The sequence below is a fragment of the Lycium ferocissimum genome, chromosome 9, assembly GCF_029784015.1.
Source record: "Lycium ferocissimum isolate CSIRO_LF1 chromosome 9, AGI_CSIRO_Lferr_CH_V1, whole genome shotgun sequence".
Taxonomy (NCBI): Eukaryota; Viridiplantae; Streptophyta; class Magnoliopsida; order Solanales; family Solanaceae; genus Lycium; species Lycium ferocissimum.
Window position 1 is genome coordinate 21,593,405 of NC_081350.1, and position 18,821 is coordinate 21,612,225.

The 18,821-nt window shown below is 34.2% G+C and overlaps 1 pseudogene; it reads right to left on the bottom strand.

Moving 5' to 3' along the window:
- Positions 1 to 601: 601 nt before the first annotated feature.
- LOC132069290 (histidine decarboxylase-like) lies at positions 602 to 2,963 on the bottom strand (annotated as a pseudogene).
- Between the last annotated feature and the right edge of the window lie 15,858 nt (positions 2,964 to 18,821).

The following is an 18,821-nucleotide window of genomic DNA, read 5'->3' on the forward strand; positions in this document are numbered from 1 at the left end:
TATCTTCCGATGATCATTCTGAAGGCGTTGAAGTGGACGTTGACTAAAGACTTTTCTCCCAACTAGACAAGTTGCAGTAGCAAATTCTACCTGCAAGAATTGTCCCTGTTTGGTCCACTCACAATTTAAATATTGATAAAACAAAACTTAATTTAAACATGCAAGGACTATTCTTTCCCAGCAGTTTTCATTGTGGAGAGAGAGAGAGAGAGAGAGAGAGAGACAGCAGAACAAATTTGTACTTATTTATTCATAGAACTAATAAAATGTTCTAAGTATATTTGGATGAACAATATTTTGATTGATTTTAGACTTTAAAGAAATTGCTACATAGTAGTTATTTTGAATTCTTTTGAACTTTTCTTCTTAAACTTTAAGTAAGTCAATATAAAGCTATTTTACCCCCGCTAAATCAAGTTGATCTTTCTCTGTTTTTCTAAAGTAGATGCCTTATTACACCATAATCAATTGTTCCAATTACAAGGTGATGTACACGGGTTGATGTATGTATTTATACGTATGCATGTACATCTCCGTTCCCCTTCATGATCTTATTTATATTTATAATTTACAGTAAATTGATGTTACACGAAGATAATATATAAAAGATTGTTACCAGAATTTATTAAACCATGTTTCGGTTTTGTTGTCCAGTACAGTACTAAAATATACAATTCAATTTGAATGTGGTAATAAAAGAATGAAATAATAAAGAGTTACAAAATGCCGTCTCTATGGAAGACATATTGATCGCAACAAATTAAATTAGAGTTTAATATGTAACTGCTTCCCTTGTAAGCAATAATTCAATCAATCTTATGATAAGAGCATGCACAATTTTGAGCACCAATATCTTCTGCAACACAAGGAGGCTCGGCTCTTCCGTCTTGGTACCACACTTTTCTTTGTTGCACTAGTTCAGTGATGAAATTGTCAAGCATTTCTCGGGTGATGCCTGACATAACAATAACATGTGCCATATCTTTGACGCATGAAAGTTGCCAACGACGGACAAATTCATGGTCACGTGGCCTTTCAAGTACAACTATGATGCTAAGCTCATTTACCATGGCACTTATCCCTACTTGTTGAAGACGATCTTTTAAATATTTGGCATTGTCGATGCACCTTTTAACATCATTCTGAAGGCCAATTTTACCTTTAGCGCTCAAACTATACCATAAGAAAATTGGAGTTAAGCCGTTACGACTACCAGAAATAGTGGCATCGACTGAAGCAATGTACTCCACATTTCTTGAGAGATTGTTGATGTAGCTTTTTCTTGTTATTTGGACACCACAAGGCATAGGACATCCCAAGAACTTATGACCAGAAATTGTGACACTTCCAATTGGTTTCTTGAAACTAATCATCTGTTCAAATTGCATAAAGAATAATTAATTAGAATATCGCTCCGCGGATTACTCAATAGTTTGTTAGGAGTATGAAGCGAAACTCACGTTGTTTATAAAGGGGATCATAAGCCCACATAGTGCTGCATCACAATGGATGTAAAACTTATCATGTGAATAGCCACAATCTTTGAGTGTTTGAAGAATAATATCAACATCGTCAACAGCTCCTTTGAAGGTAGTTCCTACATTTAAAAGGACCATAATTAATTAGAGAAATGTTGTACGAGGACTGAGTACATAAAAGAAAGAAAAAAAAAGAAAAAAGAAAAAGGATAGAGGCTGGAATAAATATATACCAATTGTGACATTTATAATTGCTGGTTTATCCTTATTTTGAAGCAACTTTGCTCTTAAATCTGAGTAATCCATCTCCCCATTTATTGATGTGTTGATCGTTTCCAAATCCATTCTTACATTCTTGCAGCTTTGGGGACCGAGTAGTGAGAGTCTTTTGACGCATATAATATTCCATCAGGAAGTAGCTCTCTCCTGCATAAGTGATATTAAGAAATTTAAGAGCATCGAAACAATAGTATAATTTATTTTATTATACTTTCTTTGTCATAACAACTTCTTAAATCTTTTGATTTGTCAAACTTACCCGTTCAGAATACCATGGAGATTGCCTTCAGTGCCACCATTTGTAACATAACCCCAATATTGATCCTTTTCGATTTCCCATAATTGGGCAAACCAATCCAAAATAGCCATTTCGAAGTCTTTTGAATGGAAATCCACAGTGTTCTGAATGAAAGGATCACCACAATTGTTGAGGTGAAATTGCAAAAGTGGTGCTAAAGTTGCATAGTGTTCATAGCAAATGTTCACTGGATAACCTAATAAGAACAAGAAAAGAGTAAATTTAGTCTCATTGAGTGGGTAATTGGTAGCTAAGAGTGAAGGCAATAAAAATAATACAGTAATAATTACCTAAATGAAAATTGACTCGTTGGGTAAGTGTGTCCAAATAATTAACTAAGATAGCGTCCAAGGAGGGACCATCATTCCTCAAGTCAGGTTCCATCACTGCAAGTTGCAAGTTCTTCCTTGGTCCTGCTGGTGGTGGTGCCACCTTCTGTCTCTTGTAATCGCTATTCGGAAACAAACGGTGTGGCGCTAAACCTCTAGGTGTTATGGCTGATGGTTCAAATTCCTGTCAAGTATCACAATCCAATTTCAGATATAATTAAGTAAAAAGATATCATGTCTAACGACGTAAATTTTTAAATGAGAAGATCATACAATTGAACAATTTTGATTCTCACATCAAGCAGTTACTATGAAGTCTAAAGATGTAATGATCAATAGTAGTACATTGTTTCCTTTAGGTGTCAGAAGACTATGGATCACAAATAATAGCTATCTCAATTGCAGAATTCCTATATTAATTAGAAGATATAATTATCTAAATTTTGCAAAAAATAGCTTTTGGAACTAAACAAAGTGAATTGTTTGTAATGGTAAAAAGGAGACAGTGAAGATGTTAACATGAACACTACGTACCATTTCAAGTGAGAGGCTACCCATTCTCGTGAAGCACAAGTTAAGGTTTTTGTTTGCTTAGTATGGAAAAAACAAACTGCTGACTGAATTTTGTTCATATATCTTGGGGTACTTATATAGGTCTAAAAGATCAAGGTTTTGCACCAACCATCTATTAATTATTTTTTACTATTCTATTTTCCTTCTTTTTTCCCCTCTTTTTCCTGTTAGTTTCTTCAATGTATCCCACTTGCCTTTCTAAAGTTTCATTAAGTATATTGCAAATGGACTTGCCCTTGTGGTTTGACCCCGTTTTAGAAAGTGACTGCTCAACTTAATTTGCCACAGATTATTCTATTAATTATCAATGGGTGGGTGAGATTAATGAGAAGCCTAGTCCAAATAAACATGTGCAAAGACTAGTGCCAAAACTCGAGTCTGTACACAATTCATTCTTTCTTAAGAGTTATACCGCTTCTTGTAGCAGCCATTGTGTCTAACTACAACCAATTATAAAAAAGAATGGGTTTTGCTAACTAAAAGGCTGGATGGAGGAGGTAACCGTGATTATTTTGTTATTTCTAACTTTCATCGACATCTTGCGTCAGAAATATGATATTTTGTATATACAACTATGTACATTTATTCTCAAGAACAAAGTTTTTAACACGCACGATTAATTTATTTTTAATCTGTTCATTCATTGGTCAATGTCAGTACTTATGCTCAGTTACTAAACTTTACTTCAAAAATATGATTTATTTGCTCTATACTTACATATACATAGAATGAAAAAGGGAAAATAATAATATGCTTTGAAAAAGTTAAAAAGAAAAAAAGGACATAGTATGATAGCCTAAGGGTGAAAAATGCATTTAAAAAAATTGAGATAAGAGGATGAGAATATTTATTATTTTGATTTGGAGGGTGAATTTAATTTTTTAAATGAAATTAGAATACGAGAATGCTTTTCACCCAGTAGAAAAATGTAATAGTAGCAAACTTTTATCCTTGTGTACCAATATATTTTGTGGAAGAAGTTTCCATTTGAAAGTTTGGCAAACAATAGTTTGACCAAATATTTGCAAACTGGCAGAAGAGAAAGGTTAAGGATTGTCTGCAGCATTTCGCTTTCACTGAATCCAAACAAGTGGAATCTACTTCACTCTATCACTCACCAAACATATAAGCATCTCCCAATGTCAATAATTTATTTTAAAAATAACCAAAGAAGTTAACTAATGATTCGAGAATTGGTCAGGGGAGAAAACATATACACGAGTCAACCTTTGAATTGGTCTTTTTATAACTCTGTTCACACGAATTATCATTTAAAAATGTTACTCATATAAATGTGGTACTAATGACATTATGAATAATGATTTTTTTTTCTGCTGTCGCAGGGTGGGCATAGATTAGGCAAAATTGAAATCTGAATTTCTTCAATTTTTTGTTTGGGTTACGGTTGAGGAAATGGGATGGATTGACCACTTACAATTTCAAATTGGGTAAATGACCCTCTTAGTTTTAGGAATTTCATTCTTTTTTACTTTTCTATAAATTTTCCTACATGACATTCTAGATGGCAAAAAAGGGGGTCTGCTTTTGCAAAACTGAACTTAAAGGGGCATCTCTGCAAAAACAATGTAAAAAGGTATTAATAAACTCTAGAAGCTAAAATTTCTTCACTTTAACATCAAAAACGACATAACTGCAAATTGGGCTACAATCTCCATTGATTTTCAAGTCAAAGTTCTTCAATCTCCATTGATTTTCTTCAATTCTATTGGGCTACAAATTGTTCCCTTGTATTGGCTGCAAATTTTTCTCTTAGCTTCTACTCCCCAAGTGTTGCTCTTTTCACTTTTTGATTGAATTTGATCTTTAATAGATGACCAAAAAAGCTCCTTTAGCTAAATCTATTTTTGGGTCGGAGTCCCATGGAAATGATGCTGAATCAGAAGAAGTTTTCGAGGAAACAACCGAGGAGGAGAGAGACGAAGAGCAGGCAATTGATGAGGAGAAAACAATAGAAGAAAGTGATGGGGATGAGTCAGAGAAGCATGAACCTGCTGCTCACGAAGAGAATGGCGATGAATCAAAAGAAGTTTCCGAGGAAACAACTGAAAAGGAAAGAGACGAAGAGCGGCCAATTGAGGAGGAGAAAACAATAGAAGAAAGTGATGGGGATGAGTCAGAGAAGGATGAATCTGCTGCTCACGAAGAGACTGACGATGAATCTACTACTCGACGCGAAGAGAATGACGATGAATCTGCTTCTCGACACGAAGAGAATGTTGAAGTTGGGGAAAACGAGGTAATTCTATTTTGTTGTGAGGCTATCCCATGATAATGGAGGAAAATTGTCATTTTCATAATTTTTTCAATGAATTAGTCACTAGTCAATAGTTTGAGGGTTCAAGAGCCTTGGTATTGTCATAGGTGGTGTTGTTTGCTTGTATGAGGAATTGATATGTGACTATTATGATCGTCTCTTGCGAATTAGTTCCAGTGTGAAAAAAAAAGGCGTCTTTCATAATCTTAAAAAAAACATGTATTTTCTAACTTCTAATTCAGTTAATAATTTCTTGCAATTTTTGTAGTTAATAATCCTCTGTTTACAATCTCTTATAATTTTTAAAGTTAATAATTCAGTTAACTTTATGTTTAAATATGTGAGCTCTTATGTTTTGTTATATTATCTCTTGCGTTTAAAGTTAAGATCTCTCCTGTTTTGTTCAAATATCTCTTGCATGACTAGTTGAAGTTCTTGCTAATGTATCTAGTCTCTATAGTTTGTACCATAGCTAGTTGTCTACTGATGTGTGATTAAATATGCAGGAAAACTAATAATTCAGTTAATGATCATTGTGTTTTAATAAGCGATCTCTTATGTTTATCTGATTATCTCTTGTGTTTAAAGTTAAATCTCTTATGTTTTGTTTTGAAATCTCTTGTATAACCAGTTGAAGGTCTTGCTACTGTATCTAGTCTATAGTTTTAACCATAACTAGTTAAGAATCTTTATTGATGTGTGATTGAGTATGCTGGAAAACTAATAATTCAGTTAATGGTCATTGTGTTTAAATAGGTGATCTCTTATGTTTTATTTTAGATCTCTTGTGTTCAAAGTTTATCTCTTATGTTGTGTTTTAAGATCTCTTGTATAACTAGTTGAAGTTCTTGCTACCTACTATATAGTTTGTACAATAACTAGTTAAAAGTCTTTACTGATGTGTGCTTAAATATACAGGAAATCTTACATGGCGATCCACCCCCTACACCTATGAAGTTGAAATTCATTTTTAAAACGGTTCAAGATGAAACCGGTTATTTTTGCGGTAGACTGACAGTTAGGTGTAGGATGAGATTTGCTATAGAAAATTTGAGAAATTCCCTTAAAAGGATGGATCCCAACACAGTATGTCTTTTTTTGCATAAGGCCTGCCTAGATCAATTCCTGACATAAATGTTGATTGTTAGAAAAATAGCTTTCATGGTCTCTTGTGTCATTATTTGTTGTTAAGGGAAATCAAGACAAAAAAAATAAAATATGATTTTTGATGTAACATCTCGTACTCTCATACTAAACCATATCGGTAACATCCCGCAACTTTGAGTTAGGTCCTAATGGGTAATATTGGCATTATAATGACATGTTAGCTATATGAATCCCTTCGGGATGATTTCGGGCGATAGATAGTCGTTTCGAAGTCAAACCAAAAAGTGAAGTCCTTAAGGCCTTCTAAATCCGTCTAAATCTGAGACAGTCTTCATACATGGACGGTTTTCGAGAACCTTCGTTAGTAATTTTAGAAAACTTCCTTCTTGGAAGTTGTATATATTTGAAATACCTTTCCAACGGTATATTATGGAGGTCAAACGGATATCTGTACAAAGAGTTATGGTCATTTTACTGAAGGGTGGCAGAGCCGAATTTTCATTAATGGCCCGTTTTTGAGCATTTGCTTTAGTAATTTGAGAAAACTTCCTTCTTGGAAGTTGTATATATTTGAAATAACTTTCCAACGGTATATTAAAGAGGTCAAACGGACATCCGTACGAAGAGTTATGGTCATTTTACTGAAGGGTGGCAGAGCTGAATCTTCACTGGAAATTTCACCCAATGTACGCCCAAGGAGTGTTGGAAGTACTTTCAAGTACGGGCCGTACATCCTAGGACGTACATTGCCCATTTTTGGCAGAAAACTCGTTTAAAATGGGTATGGTCTTATTTTGTTCCCATTGTTCATTCTTCTAAACCGTAAGGACGAAATTCTTCTCTCACAAAATCAAGATACTCTAAGGTAAGCCATTCTAAGTCATTCCAAGTTAATTCTAACATGTACCCATAATTACTAATCAAGAATTCATCATTCTTAACCTAGGGTTTTCAAGAAAACCCACATAAAGATCAAGATTCTAGCTTTTGGAGTTCTTCTTCAAAGTTCAAGTCTTTAATTCAAGTTTTGGAGCGATTAAGGTATGTAGGGTTGCTATCTACGTGTGGGAATATCATTGTTCTTCCCCACACTTCTTCTTCCATGATTATACGCAAGTTCTCCAAAAACTAGGGTTTTAACAATGTTCATGATAACCCTAGGTCCATGTACTATATTATATTAAGCTTTATGATATAATCTTATTGTTGTGTTCTTGATATTTCATTTTGATTATTGAGAATCCGTCCGTAATCCATAAAAACCCATATCTCGTATTCCATGGGTTCTGGCATGCATGTTTTGGAATAAAAACGCTTATTTCACGAATATCCTACATGTCTACAAGTTTTCATGCAATTGTATTATATAATTATCTTCATGCCATGATTCACGATACATAAATGCTAAATACAAGTTATTCCATGAAACCATGTTTACAAGTTATTTCACAAAAATCACGAGCTTCTTAGCCAACTATATCATGTTCATGTTTTTGGGAGTTGCACAAGTTACCGAGAAGGCTTAGATAGCCTGAAACTACGTAGCCACCATAGGACAAGGATCGCTCTGCCCAGTTAGGACGATTCCTTAATTTTACACTGAATGGATCCATCAGGCACGTTACACCTTATACCCTGGCAAGGTATGGGGGCTCTGCTGGTCCAGCGAGGTATCAGACTCCACGTACCCACGTGGTGATATCATGTTGTCGATTTATGAAATGCTCTCCCTACTTACCATGTTTTTACTCATGCTATATATATATATGTGTACCTATGCTCATGTTCATGTACAGGTTTTCAGTTTCACTTCTTATCATGTTATTCTATGTCCCATGTTGTTTCTTTCAGTTGCTTTACATACCAGTACATTCAATGTGCTGACGTCCCCTTTTATTGCCCGAGGGCCTGCATTTCATGATGCAGGTACTGATCTACAGGACGACGCATCTGCTTAGTAAGACTCTGCACTTATCAGCTTGTTGGTAAGCCCAATCTCCTTCGGGGTTCAGACAGTTATCTTTATGTTATTAGTTATGCATTTAAAGGTATACTGCGGGCCTTGTCCCAGCAAGTATGTTTAGCAAACTCATATTCATATCAGAGGTTTCATAGACTATACTATGCAGTTATGTTGGGTCAGATATTCAGAGTTGTTTAGCCATTCTTGGCTTGATTCATGGTATTTCAGCATTCATGTTTTAAACCAATATTTTTATAAATTGTTATGACTTCATGTGTTTCTTTAAAGCCCATCATGTTTTATGTTATATTTTCGCTCATGAATGCCTCATGATGATTCAGCAAGCCATGTGGTTTGCTCGATCACATGCAGTATGGCACTGAGTGCCGTGTTTCGCCCAAGCCATGGTTTGGGGCATGACATTTGATTCGTAACAAACCTATCCGCTTTGGAATGAAAGAATTTTGTCTTGTTATTGGATTGAATTGAGGTCTTTTTCCAAGTGAAAGCACGTGCTATCAAGTATATTAGCGTGGTTTGAGTTTTGTGAGTAGAGTGAGGGAATATTGTTTTTCATTAAAGGGGGACAACGATAAAATGGATTGTTTGGTGGGTGAGGATCTATTACATATTTTGAATTTTAGATCAAAGTTATTCAACAAAGCCGAGAAAAATGGTATTATTGCCTTATACATAATTCATTCAGTCTTATTAGCTGCAGAGGATAGTTAGCAAGTGTCTGAGTACTACCTAGCATGGGTGACAAATCCAACATTCTTTGCATCATATCCTTGGGGTCGAGTGTGCTTTGAGTTCACACTTAATAGTTTAAAGAAGGACCTTCACGAAAAGGCAAACAAATGGAAGCAAAAGGTAGAAACAACAGAGAAGAAGAAACTATAACCATACACTATAGGAGGCTTCACTGATGCTTTTCTGGTAAGTTTAATTATTAGCTAGTAATTTTTTATAACATTGTATAGTTAAATGAAATATATACATTTGTTTCCCGGAATAGGTATGAGCTTATGAAGCAATAGAGGTGTTTGGAGCCAATCTTGGAAAAAAGTCTTTAATTTTGAATAATGCAATACCCCGAATAGTTCTATGTAGGGCTGTTCACAGTTTTGGTTCAAACCAAAACCAAACTGAAAATTTAACCAAACCGAATAAAAAAACCGACATTTGGTTTGGTTTGGTTTTAAATTTGAAAAAACGATAATATTTGGTTTGGTTATGGTTATAGTAAAAAATAACCGAATAAATAACCGAACTAAACCGATAATTATATACATAAAATTTATAATTATTTATATGTATAATATTAGCTTTTCATAAATAATTAAAGATATTTTATATCTTTTAATTATTAATTTAATTTTGGTCTACTTATTTTTAAGGCCCATGTCTTAAAAGAATATGTCCAACAATCCAAGCCCAACTCTAATAAGTCGTAAGCATAAGGGTAAAAAGTAAAAACCCTACTATCTCTTTTCATTTTACATTTCTGATTTCTGCTCCAGCCTAAGAACAAGAGAAGCAGAAGCTCACATTTCTCACAGACTCACAGTCATAGACTCACAGCGAAGGCTCAAGAGCAACCTCAACTCCTCAAGAACAAGACTGTCAAAGTTTGAGAAGGTTTGTAAGAATTTGTTTTGAATTTTAAGTTGTTTCCTTTTTTGTTTCGAATGTTTCAGTTGATTTTAAGTTGTTTCCTTTTCTGTTTTGAATGTTTAAGTTGATTTTAAGTTGTTTCCTTTGTTAGCTACTTGATTTTAAGTTGTTTCCTTTTCTGTTTCGAATTTTTACCTTTATTTTTTCTTGTCCGAATGGGTCCTAAACTTCTAATATTTTTCAGATGAAAAGGATAGAGGTTGAAGATTTGGAGGTTGAACATTTGGAGGTTCCTAAAGATAGTTCAGTGACACCAACATCTGTTGTAACTCAAGCACACGGTAATGCTCCTAACACTTCTTCCGTGCGTAAACCTCCTAAAAAGCAGAAAAAAACTACTCCTTGTAGTCGAGACCCTAGCCCTGGGGATAATGGTAGAAGAACATCTGAAATTTGGGATCATTACACACAATTTACTAATAAAATGGGGGAATTGAGGGCAAAATGCAAGTACTGCCCCAAAGACTTGGCTTGCCCTTCTAATTATGGGACTTCTAATCTTTGGGGACATTTGCTTAACAAGTGTGAGAAATACCCTTTTAAGACCATTGATAGGAAGCAGACAACACTCAATATTAAACCTATTAAAGGAGGGGGACAAGGAGGTTTGGAAAAGGTTGTTTATAATGTTGTCGAAGTTAGAAGGGCCATTGCCGAGTTTGTTATAATAGATGAACAACCGTTTAGAGTCGTTGAGGGGGAAGGCTTTAAGAGGCTAATGACGGTTGTTTTGCCTAATTTTGAGTTACCTTCTCGCATTACTGTTGCTAGACAATGTTTAAAAATTTATGAAGAAGAGAAACAAAAGCTTAAAAGGCTTGTTAAAGATCAACGTGTTTGTCTTACTAGCGACACATGGACGTCAATCCAAAATTTGACTTATATGGTCATTACTGCTCACTGGATTGATGATCAGTGGAATTTGCAAAAAAAAATTCTTAACTTTTTTCAAACTCCAGATCATAAGGGTGAGACAATTGCAAAAGGAATTGAAGCTTGTTTGTTAGATTGGGAGATCGAGAACATATTCACGGTGACACTAGATAATGCATCAGCTAATGATGCTGCAATCAGGTACTTGAAAGGGAGAATTAATGATTGGAATGGTGTCATCTTGGGAAATGATTTTTTACACGTTCGGTGTAATGCTCATATCTTGAATTTGATTGTAAAAGAAGGATTGAGTGAACAAAATGAGTCCATTTCTCGGGTAAGGCGTGCTGTGAAATATGTTAAGTCTTCTCCTACAAGATCTGCTTCCTTTAAGTCATATGTTAAGAAGGTAAAACTAGACACCCATGGCCTTTTGAGTTTGGATGTTGAGACGAGGTGGAACTCTACATACTTGATGTTAAATACAGCTGTACAATTTGAAAAAGCCTTTTCAAGAATGTATATTGATGATCATAAGTACTTTAACTATTGTCTTGAATTGAGTGGAACGAAGAAGGTGCATCCATCTTCGGAAGATTGGAAGAATGTGAAAGTCTTTCTCAAGTTTCTTGAGATTTTCTATAAAACCACTTTGAAGTTTTTGAGTACTTTGCATGTTACTTCAAATTGTTTCTTCCATGAGATTTTTAATCTTCAAAGCATAATTGTCCAGTATTCGAATTGTAGTGATTCAATTTTGACTGATATGGCTAGGAAGATGAAAATTAAGTTTGATAAATATTGGGGTGATTTTGAGGATATGAACATGTTGTTATTTGTTGCCGTTGTGTTGGATCCTCGCTACAAAATAAAGTATGTGAAGTTCCTTTTTAACAATTTTTATGATTCTTTGGAGGGAAATGGAAAGTCTACTAAAGTGATGAACACTTTATCTCACTTGTATAATCATTATAAGAATTCTATTTCTGGGCCTTCTAGTGAAAATATTGGAGATCAAACTAGTGTGATGAGTCAAATTGGTGCAATGAATAGTTCTGATGTGTGGCAATCGCAGTGGGAGAAATTTCTTGAAGATGAGAATGATGTTGATAATAAGTCTGATCTTGAAAAGTATTTGATGGATGATCTAGAGAAGATTAAGGATTTCAATATCTTGACTTGGTGGAATCTTCATCTGAAAGATATCCTATTGTCTCTAGGATTGCAAGAGATGTGCTTGCTATTCCTACATCTACTGTTGCCTCGGAATCAGCTTTTAGCACCGGTGGTCGGATACTTGATTGTTATCGAAGTTCTCTATCGACAAAGACAGCTGAAGCTCTTGTTTGTTGTCAACAATGGTTGCGGTCAACATCTAAAGAATGCAAGCTTGAAGACCTTTTAGAAGAAATTCAAAAACTTGAGATCGGCTGAAAAGGTAATTTTACATAATTAACTATATGAATATTTGTTTCACTTGCTGCAAATTACTATCTTAGAAAGATAGTTGTTGAAACTTTGAGCTCTCTATGGTATTTTAGCTAATTGTTGTCACTTTAATATGTGTTGCTACACTTTAACAACTGCTGCTACATTTAAATATGTGTTGCTACATTTAAATATAGGTCAATGAAGTTTAAGTGCAGATTCTATGTATCAAGAATATATTCTTTTAATTGGAAAAAAGTGACACGACCTCCTTCTTTAGATATATAACATGTTCATTAACTTTTGGTCTTATTTTGGATCTAGTTATTTAGATTTTGAAAGAAAAAACATTTATATATTTAGACTCTGCATAAAGAACATCACTATCACAAAATTGATAAGTAAAAATTATGATAAGAATTTATTGAAGAATATCATGGTAAAAGAATTTCACATGGACTTTGAAAATATTCTTTGGGGCAGTGGAAGAATGAGAGTAAGTCAATATAACTTTATTCTCTGTAGGTAAACAAATTTTTTCACATACAATGGCTTGGGAAGTACATTTTCCTTCAGGTGAAAAGGAGGAAAAAGCCTCTTTCTCAACATGTTGTGTTAAGGTAGGTTGTATAAGGAAGACTCACCATTAATTCCTTTTGCATTACTCTGCATTTCTGTTGTTGTGGAGGATTATTTTTCCATTTTGAACCTAGACAATAAATGAGCTCAAACTCTGAGAACTTACACGATTGGAGCATTCAATAGTTGGCATTTTACTAAATTGTTGCACTTTAAGTTTTGGGGCAAAGTTGCTTTATATTTGTTGGGTAGAAGTCTTTGTACCTTTATGTTTTTAGACATTTAATGCCTAATATCGTGATTTCTTTTTTGCAGATTCTCCGGGCACTGTTTTGAGCATTGATTAGTTTGGAGCTTAAGCTAAGGAAGATGGTCGAAGTACTTTTGATTATATTCTGGATTCTCTAGTTAGTTTAGTTTAAATATGTAATTTTTTCATTTTAATGGACAAAGTTGTTTGTATTTTGGAACCTCTGTTTGACTTGTTCTTTTGAATCTAAACTGTGTTGCAAGTTTGGTCCACCTGATTTGCCATCAGCATGTCTTTCCCTCAATATGCAGCAAAGTTCTCCCTTGTAGGCCGTGAGGAAAAAAGAGCTTCATAAGAAATTTGAAGAATGTAGAGAGAGAATATTTGAATTGTCACGGCTAGTCATAAACCAAAAAACCGAACCAAACCGACAATAACCAAATCGGTGGTTATTATTTTACTTGGTTTGGTTATGGTTTTAGACATTTGAAAACTGCCTAAATTGGTTTGGTTATGGTTTTAACCAATAACCGACCCAAACCGAACCATGAACACCCCTAGTTCTATGGCATTCAGAAAAATCTCCACAACACTTGCGTTATTAGTATGGTAAGTTGATAAGTGAAAATGAGGTATGATTTTGTTATTGATAAGTTATTACTGGTATTAAAAAGCTGGCGAAAAGATACTGTATTACTAGTATTAATAATATGTGGTGTTGTCTTATAGGTGCATTGTATACCAATAATGAACCCGTCTAAGAAGGAAGCTAAAAGTAAATAGGTGAAGCTTTTCGAAGAATTGGTGGATGAGAAGGACGAAACTATTAATGAGTTAGTAAGCGAGCTGGATAAAATAGATGTTTTAGGCCCTCTTGACGGCATAGATGAGCAGCAGCAACAACAACAAGGACAAGACCAACAACATGAGATTGAACAAATGCATGTGGTTAACAAAGAATATGGTGTTGAGCAAATGCAAGAGGTTAATGAAAAGGATCGTCTTAATCAAAGTCCTACACATGAGACGCCTATGATGAATTATGTTATAAATGATTTTGGTGTTTCTGGTATTGCTGCTTCTGGTTTTGATAGGTTGGATTCTAATTTTGATGGAATGGGTTCTGGTAGTAAAGTTGATGACCCTAAAGAAATGGTTGAGAAGCGGTTAGACAAAATTGAAAGTTGTTTGGGAAAAATGCAAGCATCTTTGGATCAAATTGTAAAAAAAAAAATGGAATTTTTGATACATATACATGATCCTAAAGTTCCCAGGAATATCAGACGTCCAGCTAAGTATAGGAGCCCCTCTTGGACAGGTGATGGACGCCCAAAAAGGAAACATAAAGTAGCTGAATTGATAATGCAATCGTGCAAGCGTCGACGATCCAGAAAAGGTGCAGTAGAAGTAGTTACTCCAACTGCCTTGCATGTTGATTGTTAGAATGAGCAGAGGATGTCAGATGAACAAGAGCAAGAAAATTGATGATAGTTTCTTATGTTCCTTTTTTCTTTCAAAGACTCAACTAGCACAACTTAAAAATATAAATATTTTAAATTTCTAATTGTCTCTCGTGTTTTGTTTAAACTGTCTCTTCTATTAAGTGCTTTCATGCTTTGTGTAGTTGGCTGTGGATAAAATATCAGTTTGTGTTATTGACATAGGCTTGGGAGTTTCTTTTCTTGAGAAGTTATTGGGTATTTACAACAGGTTGCTACTGAAAAGCTTGGCTATGGTGGATTTCTTATGCTTCGTTCAGAAACTCTTGTTTTAAGTCATAATCTCTTGCAGGTTAAGCAGCAGTTCACTCAATATTTCTTATTTTGCCTAAGCTGGTGTTTGCTTCATACGTTCAGTTTGCATAAGCTGGTGTTTTCTTAGTTTGAATGTGTTTTGGGTGCTGTATACGTTCAGTTTGCTGCACTTTTGCTATTTCCCCAACTATTTTTTTTAGACAAAACTCGATTACGGTTTGTAAAATTTCATTTCAGCTTGAATTAAGAAACCATATTACGAATGATCACCCAAAAACATAATCCCGCTTCTTATTTCATGAGAGATTAATAAGTGTTAGAATATAAGTTGAGCTTGAATTAAGAAATAATAAAGTTTATAAAATGCGATCACTAAATATAACGCGAGAGATCTAACCAATGGTCCTAAGAGATCTATAATCATGCCGCAAGAGTTATTGCATGTCCATAAGAGATTAAAATTGTAAGTTGATAGTCATTACGAATGATCACCCAAAAACATAATCCCGCTTATTATTTCACGAGAGATTAAGAATTGTTAGAATATAAGTTTAGCTTGAATTAATAAATAATACAGTTTATAAATTGCTATCACTAAATATAACACGAGAGATATAAACCATGGTCCTAAGAGATATATAATCATGCCGCAAGAGATTATTGCATGTCTATAGGAGATTAAGATTGTAAGTTGATAGTTATTACAAATGATCACCCAAAAACATAATCCCGCTTATTATTTCACGAGAGATTAAGAATTGTTACAATATAAGTTGAGATTGAATTAAGAAATAATAAAATTTATAAATTGCGATCACTAAATATAACACGAGAGATCTAAACCATGGTCCTAAGAGATCTATAATCATGCTGCAAGAGATTATTACATGTCCATAAGAGATTAAGATTGTAAGTTGATAGTTATTACGAATGATCACCCAAAAACATAATCCCGCTTATTATTTCACCAGAGATTAAGAATTGTTAGAATATAAGCTGAGCTTGAATAAGAAATAATAAAGTTTATAAATTGTGATCACTAAATATAACGCGAGAGATCTAAACCATGGTCCCAAGAGATCTATAATCATGCAGCAAGAGATTATTGCATGTCCATAAGAGATTAAGATTGTAAGTTGATAGTTATTATGAATGATCACCCAAAAACATAATCCCGCTTATTATTTCATGAGAGATTAAGAATTGTTAGAATATAAGTCAGGCTTGAATTATGAAATAATAAAGTTTATAAATTGCGATCACTAAATATAACGCGAGAGATCTAAACCATGGTCCCAAGAGATCTATAATCATGCCGCAAGAGATTATTGCATGTCCATAGGAGATTAAGATTGTAAGTTGATAGTTACCCAAAAACATAATCCCGCTTATTATTTCACGAGAGATTAAGAATTGTTAGAATATAAGTTGGGCTTGAATTAAGAAATAATAAAGTTTATAAATTGTGATCACTAAATATAACGCGAGAGATCTAAACCATGGTCCCAAGAGATCTATAATCATGCCGCAAGAGATTATTGCATGTCCATAGGAGATTAAGATTGTAAGTTGATAGTTATTACGAATGATCACTCAAAAACATAATCCCGCTTATTATTTCACGAGAGATTAAGAATTATTAGAATATAAGTTGAGCTTGAATTAAGAAATAATAAAGTTTATAAATTGCGATCACTAAATATAACACGAGAGATCTAAACCATGGTCCTAAGGGATCTATAATCATGCCGAAAGAGATTATTGCATGTCCATAAGAGATTAAGATTGTAAGTTGATAGTTATTACGAATGATCACCCAAAAACATAATCCCACTTATTATTTCACGAGAGATTAAGAATTGTTAGAATATAAGTTGAGCTTGAATTAAGAAATAATAAAGTTTATAAATTGCGATCACTAAATATAACACGAGAGATCTAAATAATGGTCCTAAGAGATCTATAATCATGCCACAAGAGATTATTGCATGTCCATAGGAGATTAAGATTGTAAGTTGATAATTATTACGAATTGTTAGAATATAAGTTGAGCTTGAATTAAGAAATAATAAAGTTTATAAATTGCGATCTATAACATAAGAGATAAAACAGATAAAACAGCAAACTACAAGAGATATAGTCCACAAAAGAGATCGAATCCTTATAACATAAGAGATAAAACGATGCTGCAAGAGATCTAGACCATAAGAGATCTATAACCATTCTGCAAGAGATGAAAATCATATAACAAAAGAGATAGAATCCTTATAACATAAGAGATAAGTAAACCACAAAAGATCTAGCCCACAAAAGAGATCAGTCTTCAAATTACAATGTATAATCAGTTATCTTCTAGGACACTTCGTCTTATAGTGACCCGTTTGCCTGCATATTGAACAACTTCTCTGTTGCTTCTTCCTCTTTGGATTTTCGCCAACTGAACGAACACGGTTCTCTCTCTTGCGACCTTTAGGCAATTTTATGGAAGGATGATGAACCGCTCTTTATTCCTCTGATGGTCTTATCCATGTTTTTGGATGAGGAACAGGATAAATTGTTCTATTCCAAGATTTTTCCACATCTCATTCAGGTACTTAGAATCACATAATATATATATCTCCTCCCATATGTCTTGTCCTGCGGTTAGTTTCAAAACTGCTATCACGTGCTCACACAGGAGCTTATCCATCTGAAAGACCTTGCAAGCACATGTTTTATGCTCCAGATTAACCAAACAATCTACATCACCATGCACATGAAACTTATGTTTGTTTAAACGGGTAGGAGCTAGTAAACAAGAGGCAACATAATGATCCCGAACCAACCCCTCAGCTTTAGAGGTTAAGAAATGAATGTTATTTTGAGCTTTGCCACTGCGTTTAACGTACCACTTGATCATATTATCTTGGATAGCTTTAAGTACAGAAACAATAGGCTAGCTTCTTTGAACCATTAGAACTGCGTTGAGCGATTCTGAAATATTTGTTGTCATCAAATTGTACCTATTTCCAGGAAAATAGGCTCTCGCCCATTTCTCAAACCCAATATTATTTTCAAGGTACCAACCAGCTTCCACATTTGATTCAATTATTGCATCAAAATAAACAGAGAACTCATCCAATGTGTATGCTTTTGCAGCTTCTTAAAAATTATAAAGAATGTCACAATCACCATACTTGGACCGAAAATTCATAGTAATATGATACATGCAAAATCCGTGATGTGCAAGCTTGTAGACATCAACAACAACATTTTTTATGCTTACATGTCTGTCTGATAAAATGCACAAATCATCACTATCAGGAATACATTCAAAGAAGCTTCGTGAAAAAATACGTCCATGAGTTATCATTCTCCGAGTCAACAATAGCAAATGCAATTGGAAAAATATGATGATTACCAGCTTGTGCACATGCTGAGATAAGTACACCACCATATCTTCTAGTCAAGAATGTCCCATCTATAGAATTTACTTTCCTCATATGAGAAAATCCTTCTATATAGCTGTTCCATAAGCAAGAGAACAATATTTGAAGTTGTTATCCTCATCCAACTTTAAGTCTGTCCTCGAACCCGGATTTGTTTGCTCCAATATATGCAAGTACCCGGTAAACATGAATGACCTGCTTCTGGGGTCCCTCTTATGATAGCCAAGGCTTTCTATCTTGCTTTCCAAGCTTTCCAAAGAACTAACTTCATGTTATATCCCGTATTTTTGTACATTGGAATATTTTTTTTTTAAGCTAATCGAGATAAGTTAAGGACAAGACTATTTCAGGATATGAGATAGAGACTTTTTATCCCCGATTTTAATTAATGCACGAATTGTTTATAAATTTTATTTGGTCTAGAAATATTAATGGAGATTAGGGATTAATTAACCATGATTAGATTATTAAGTGGGGATTAAGACTAATTATCACTAATTAAGTGATTAGTGGGCCGTGTGGACCCCACC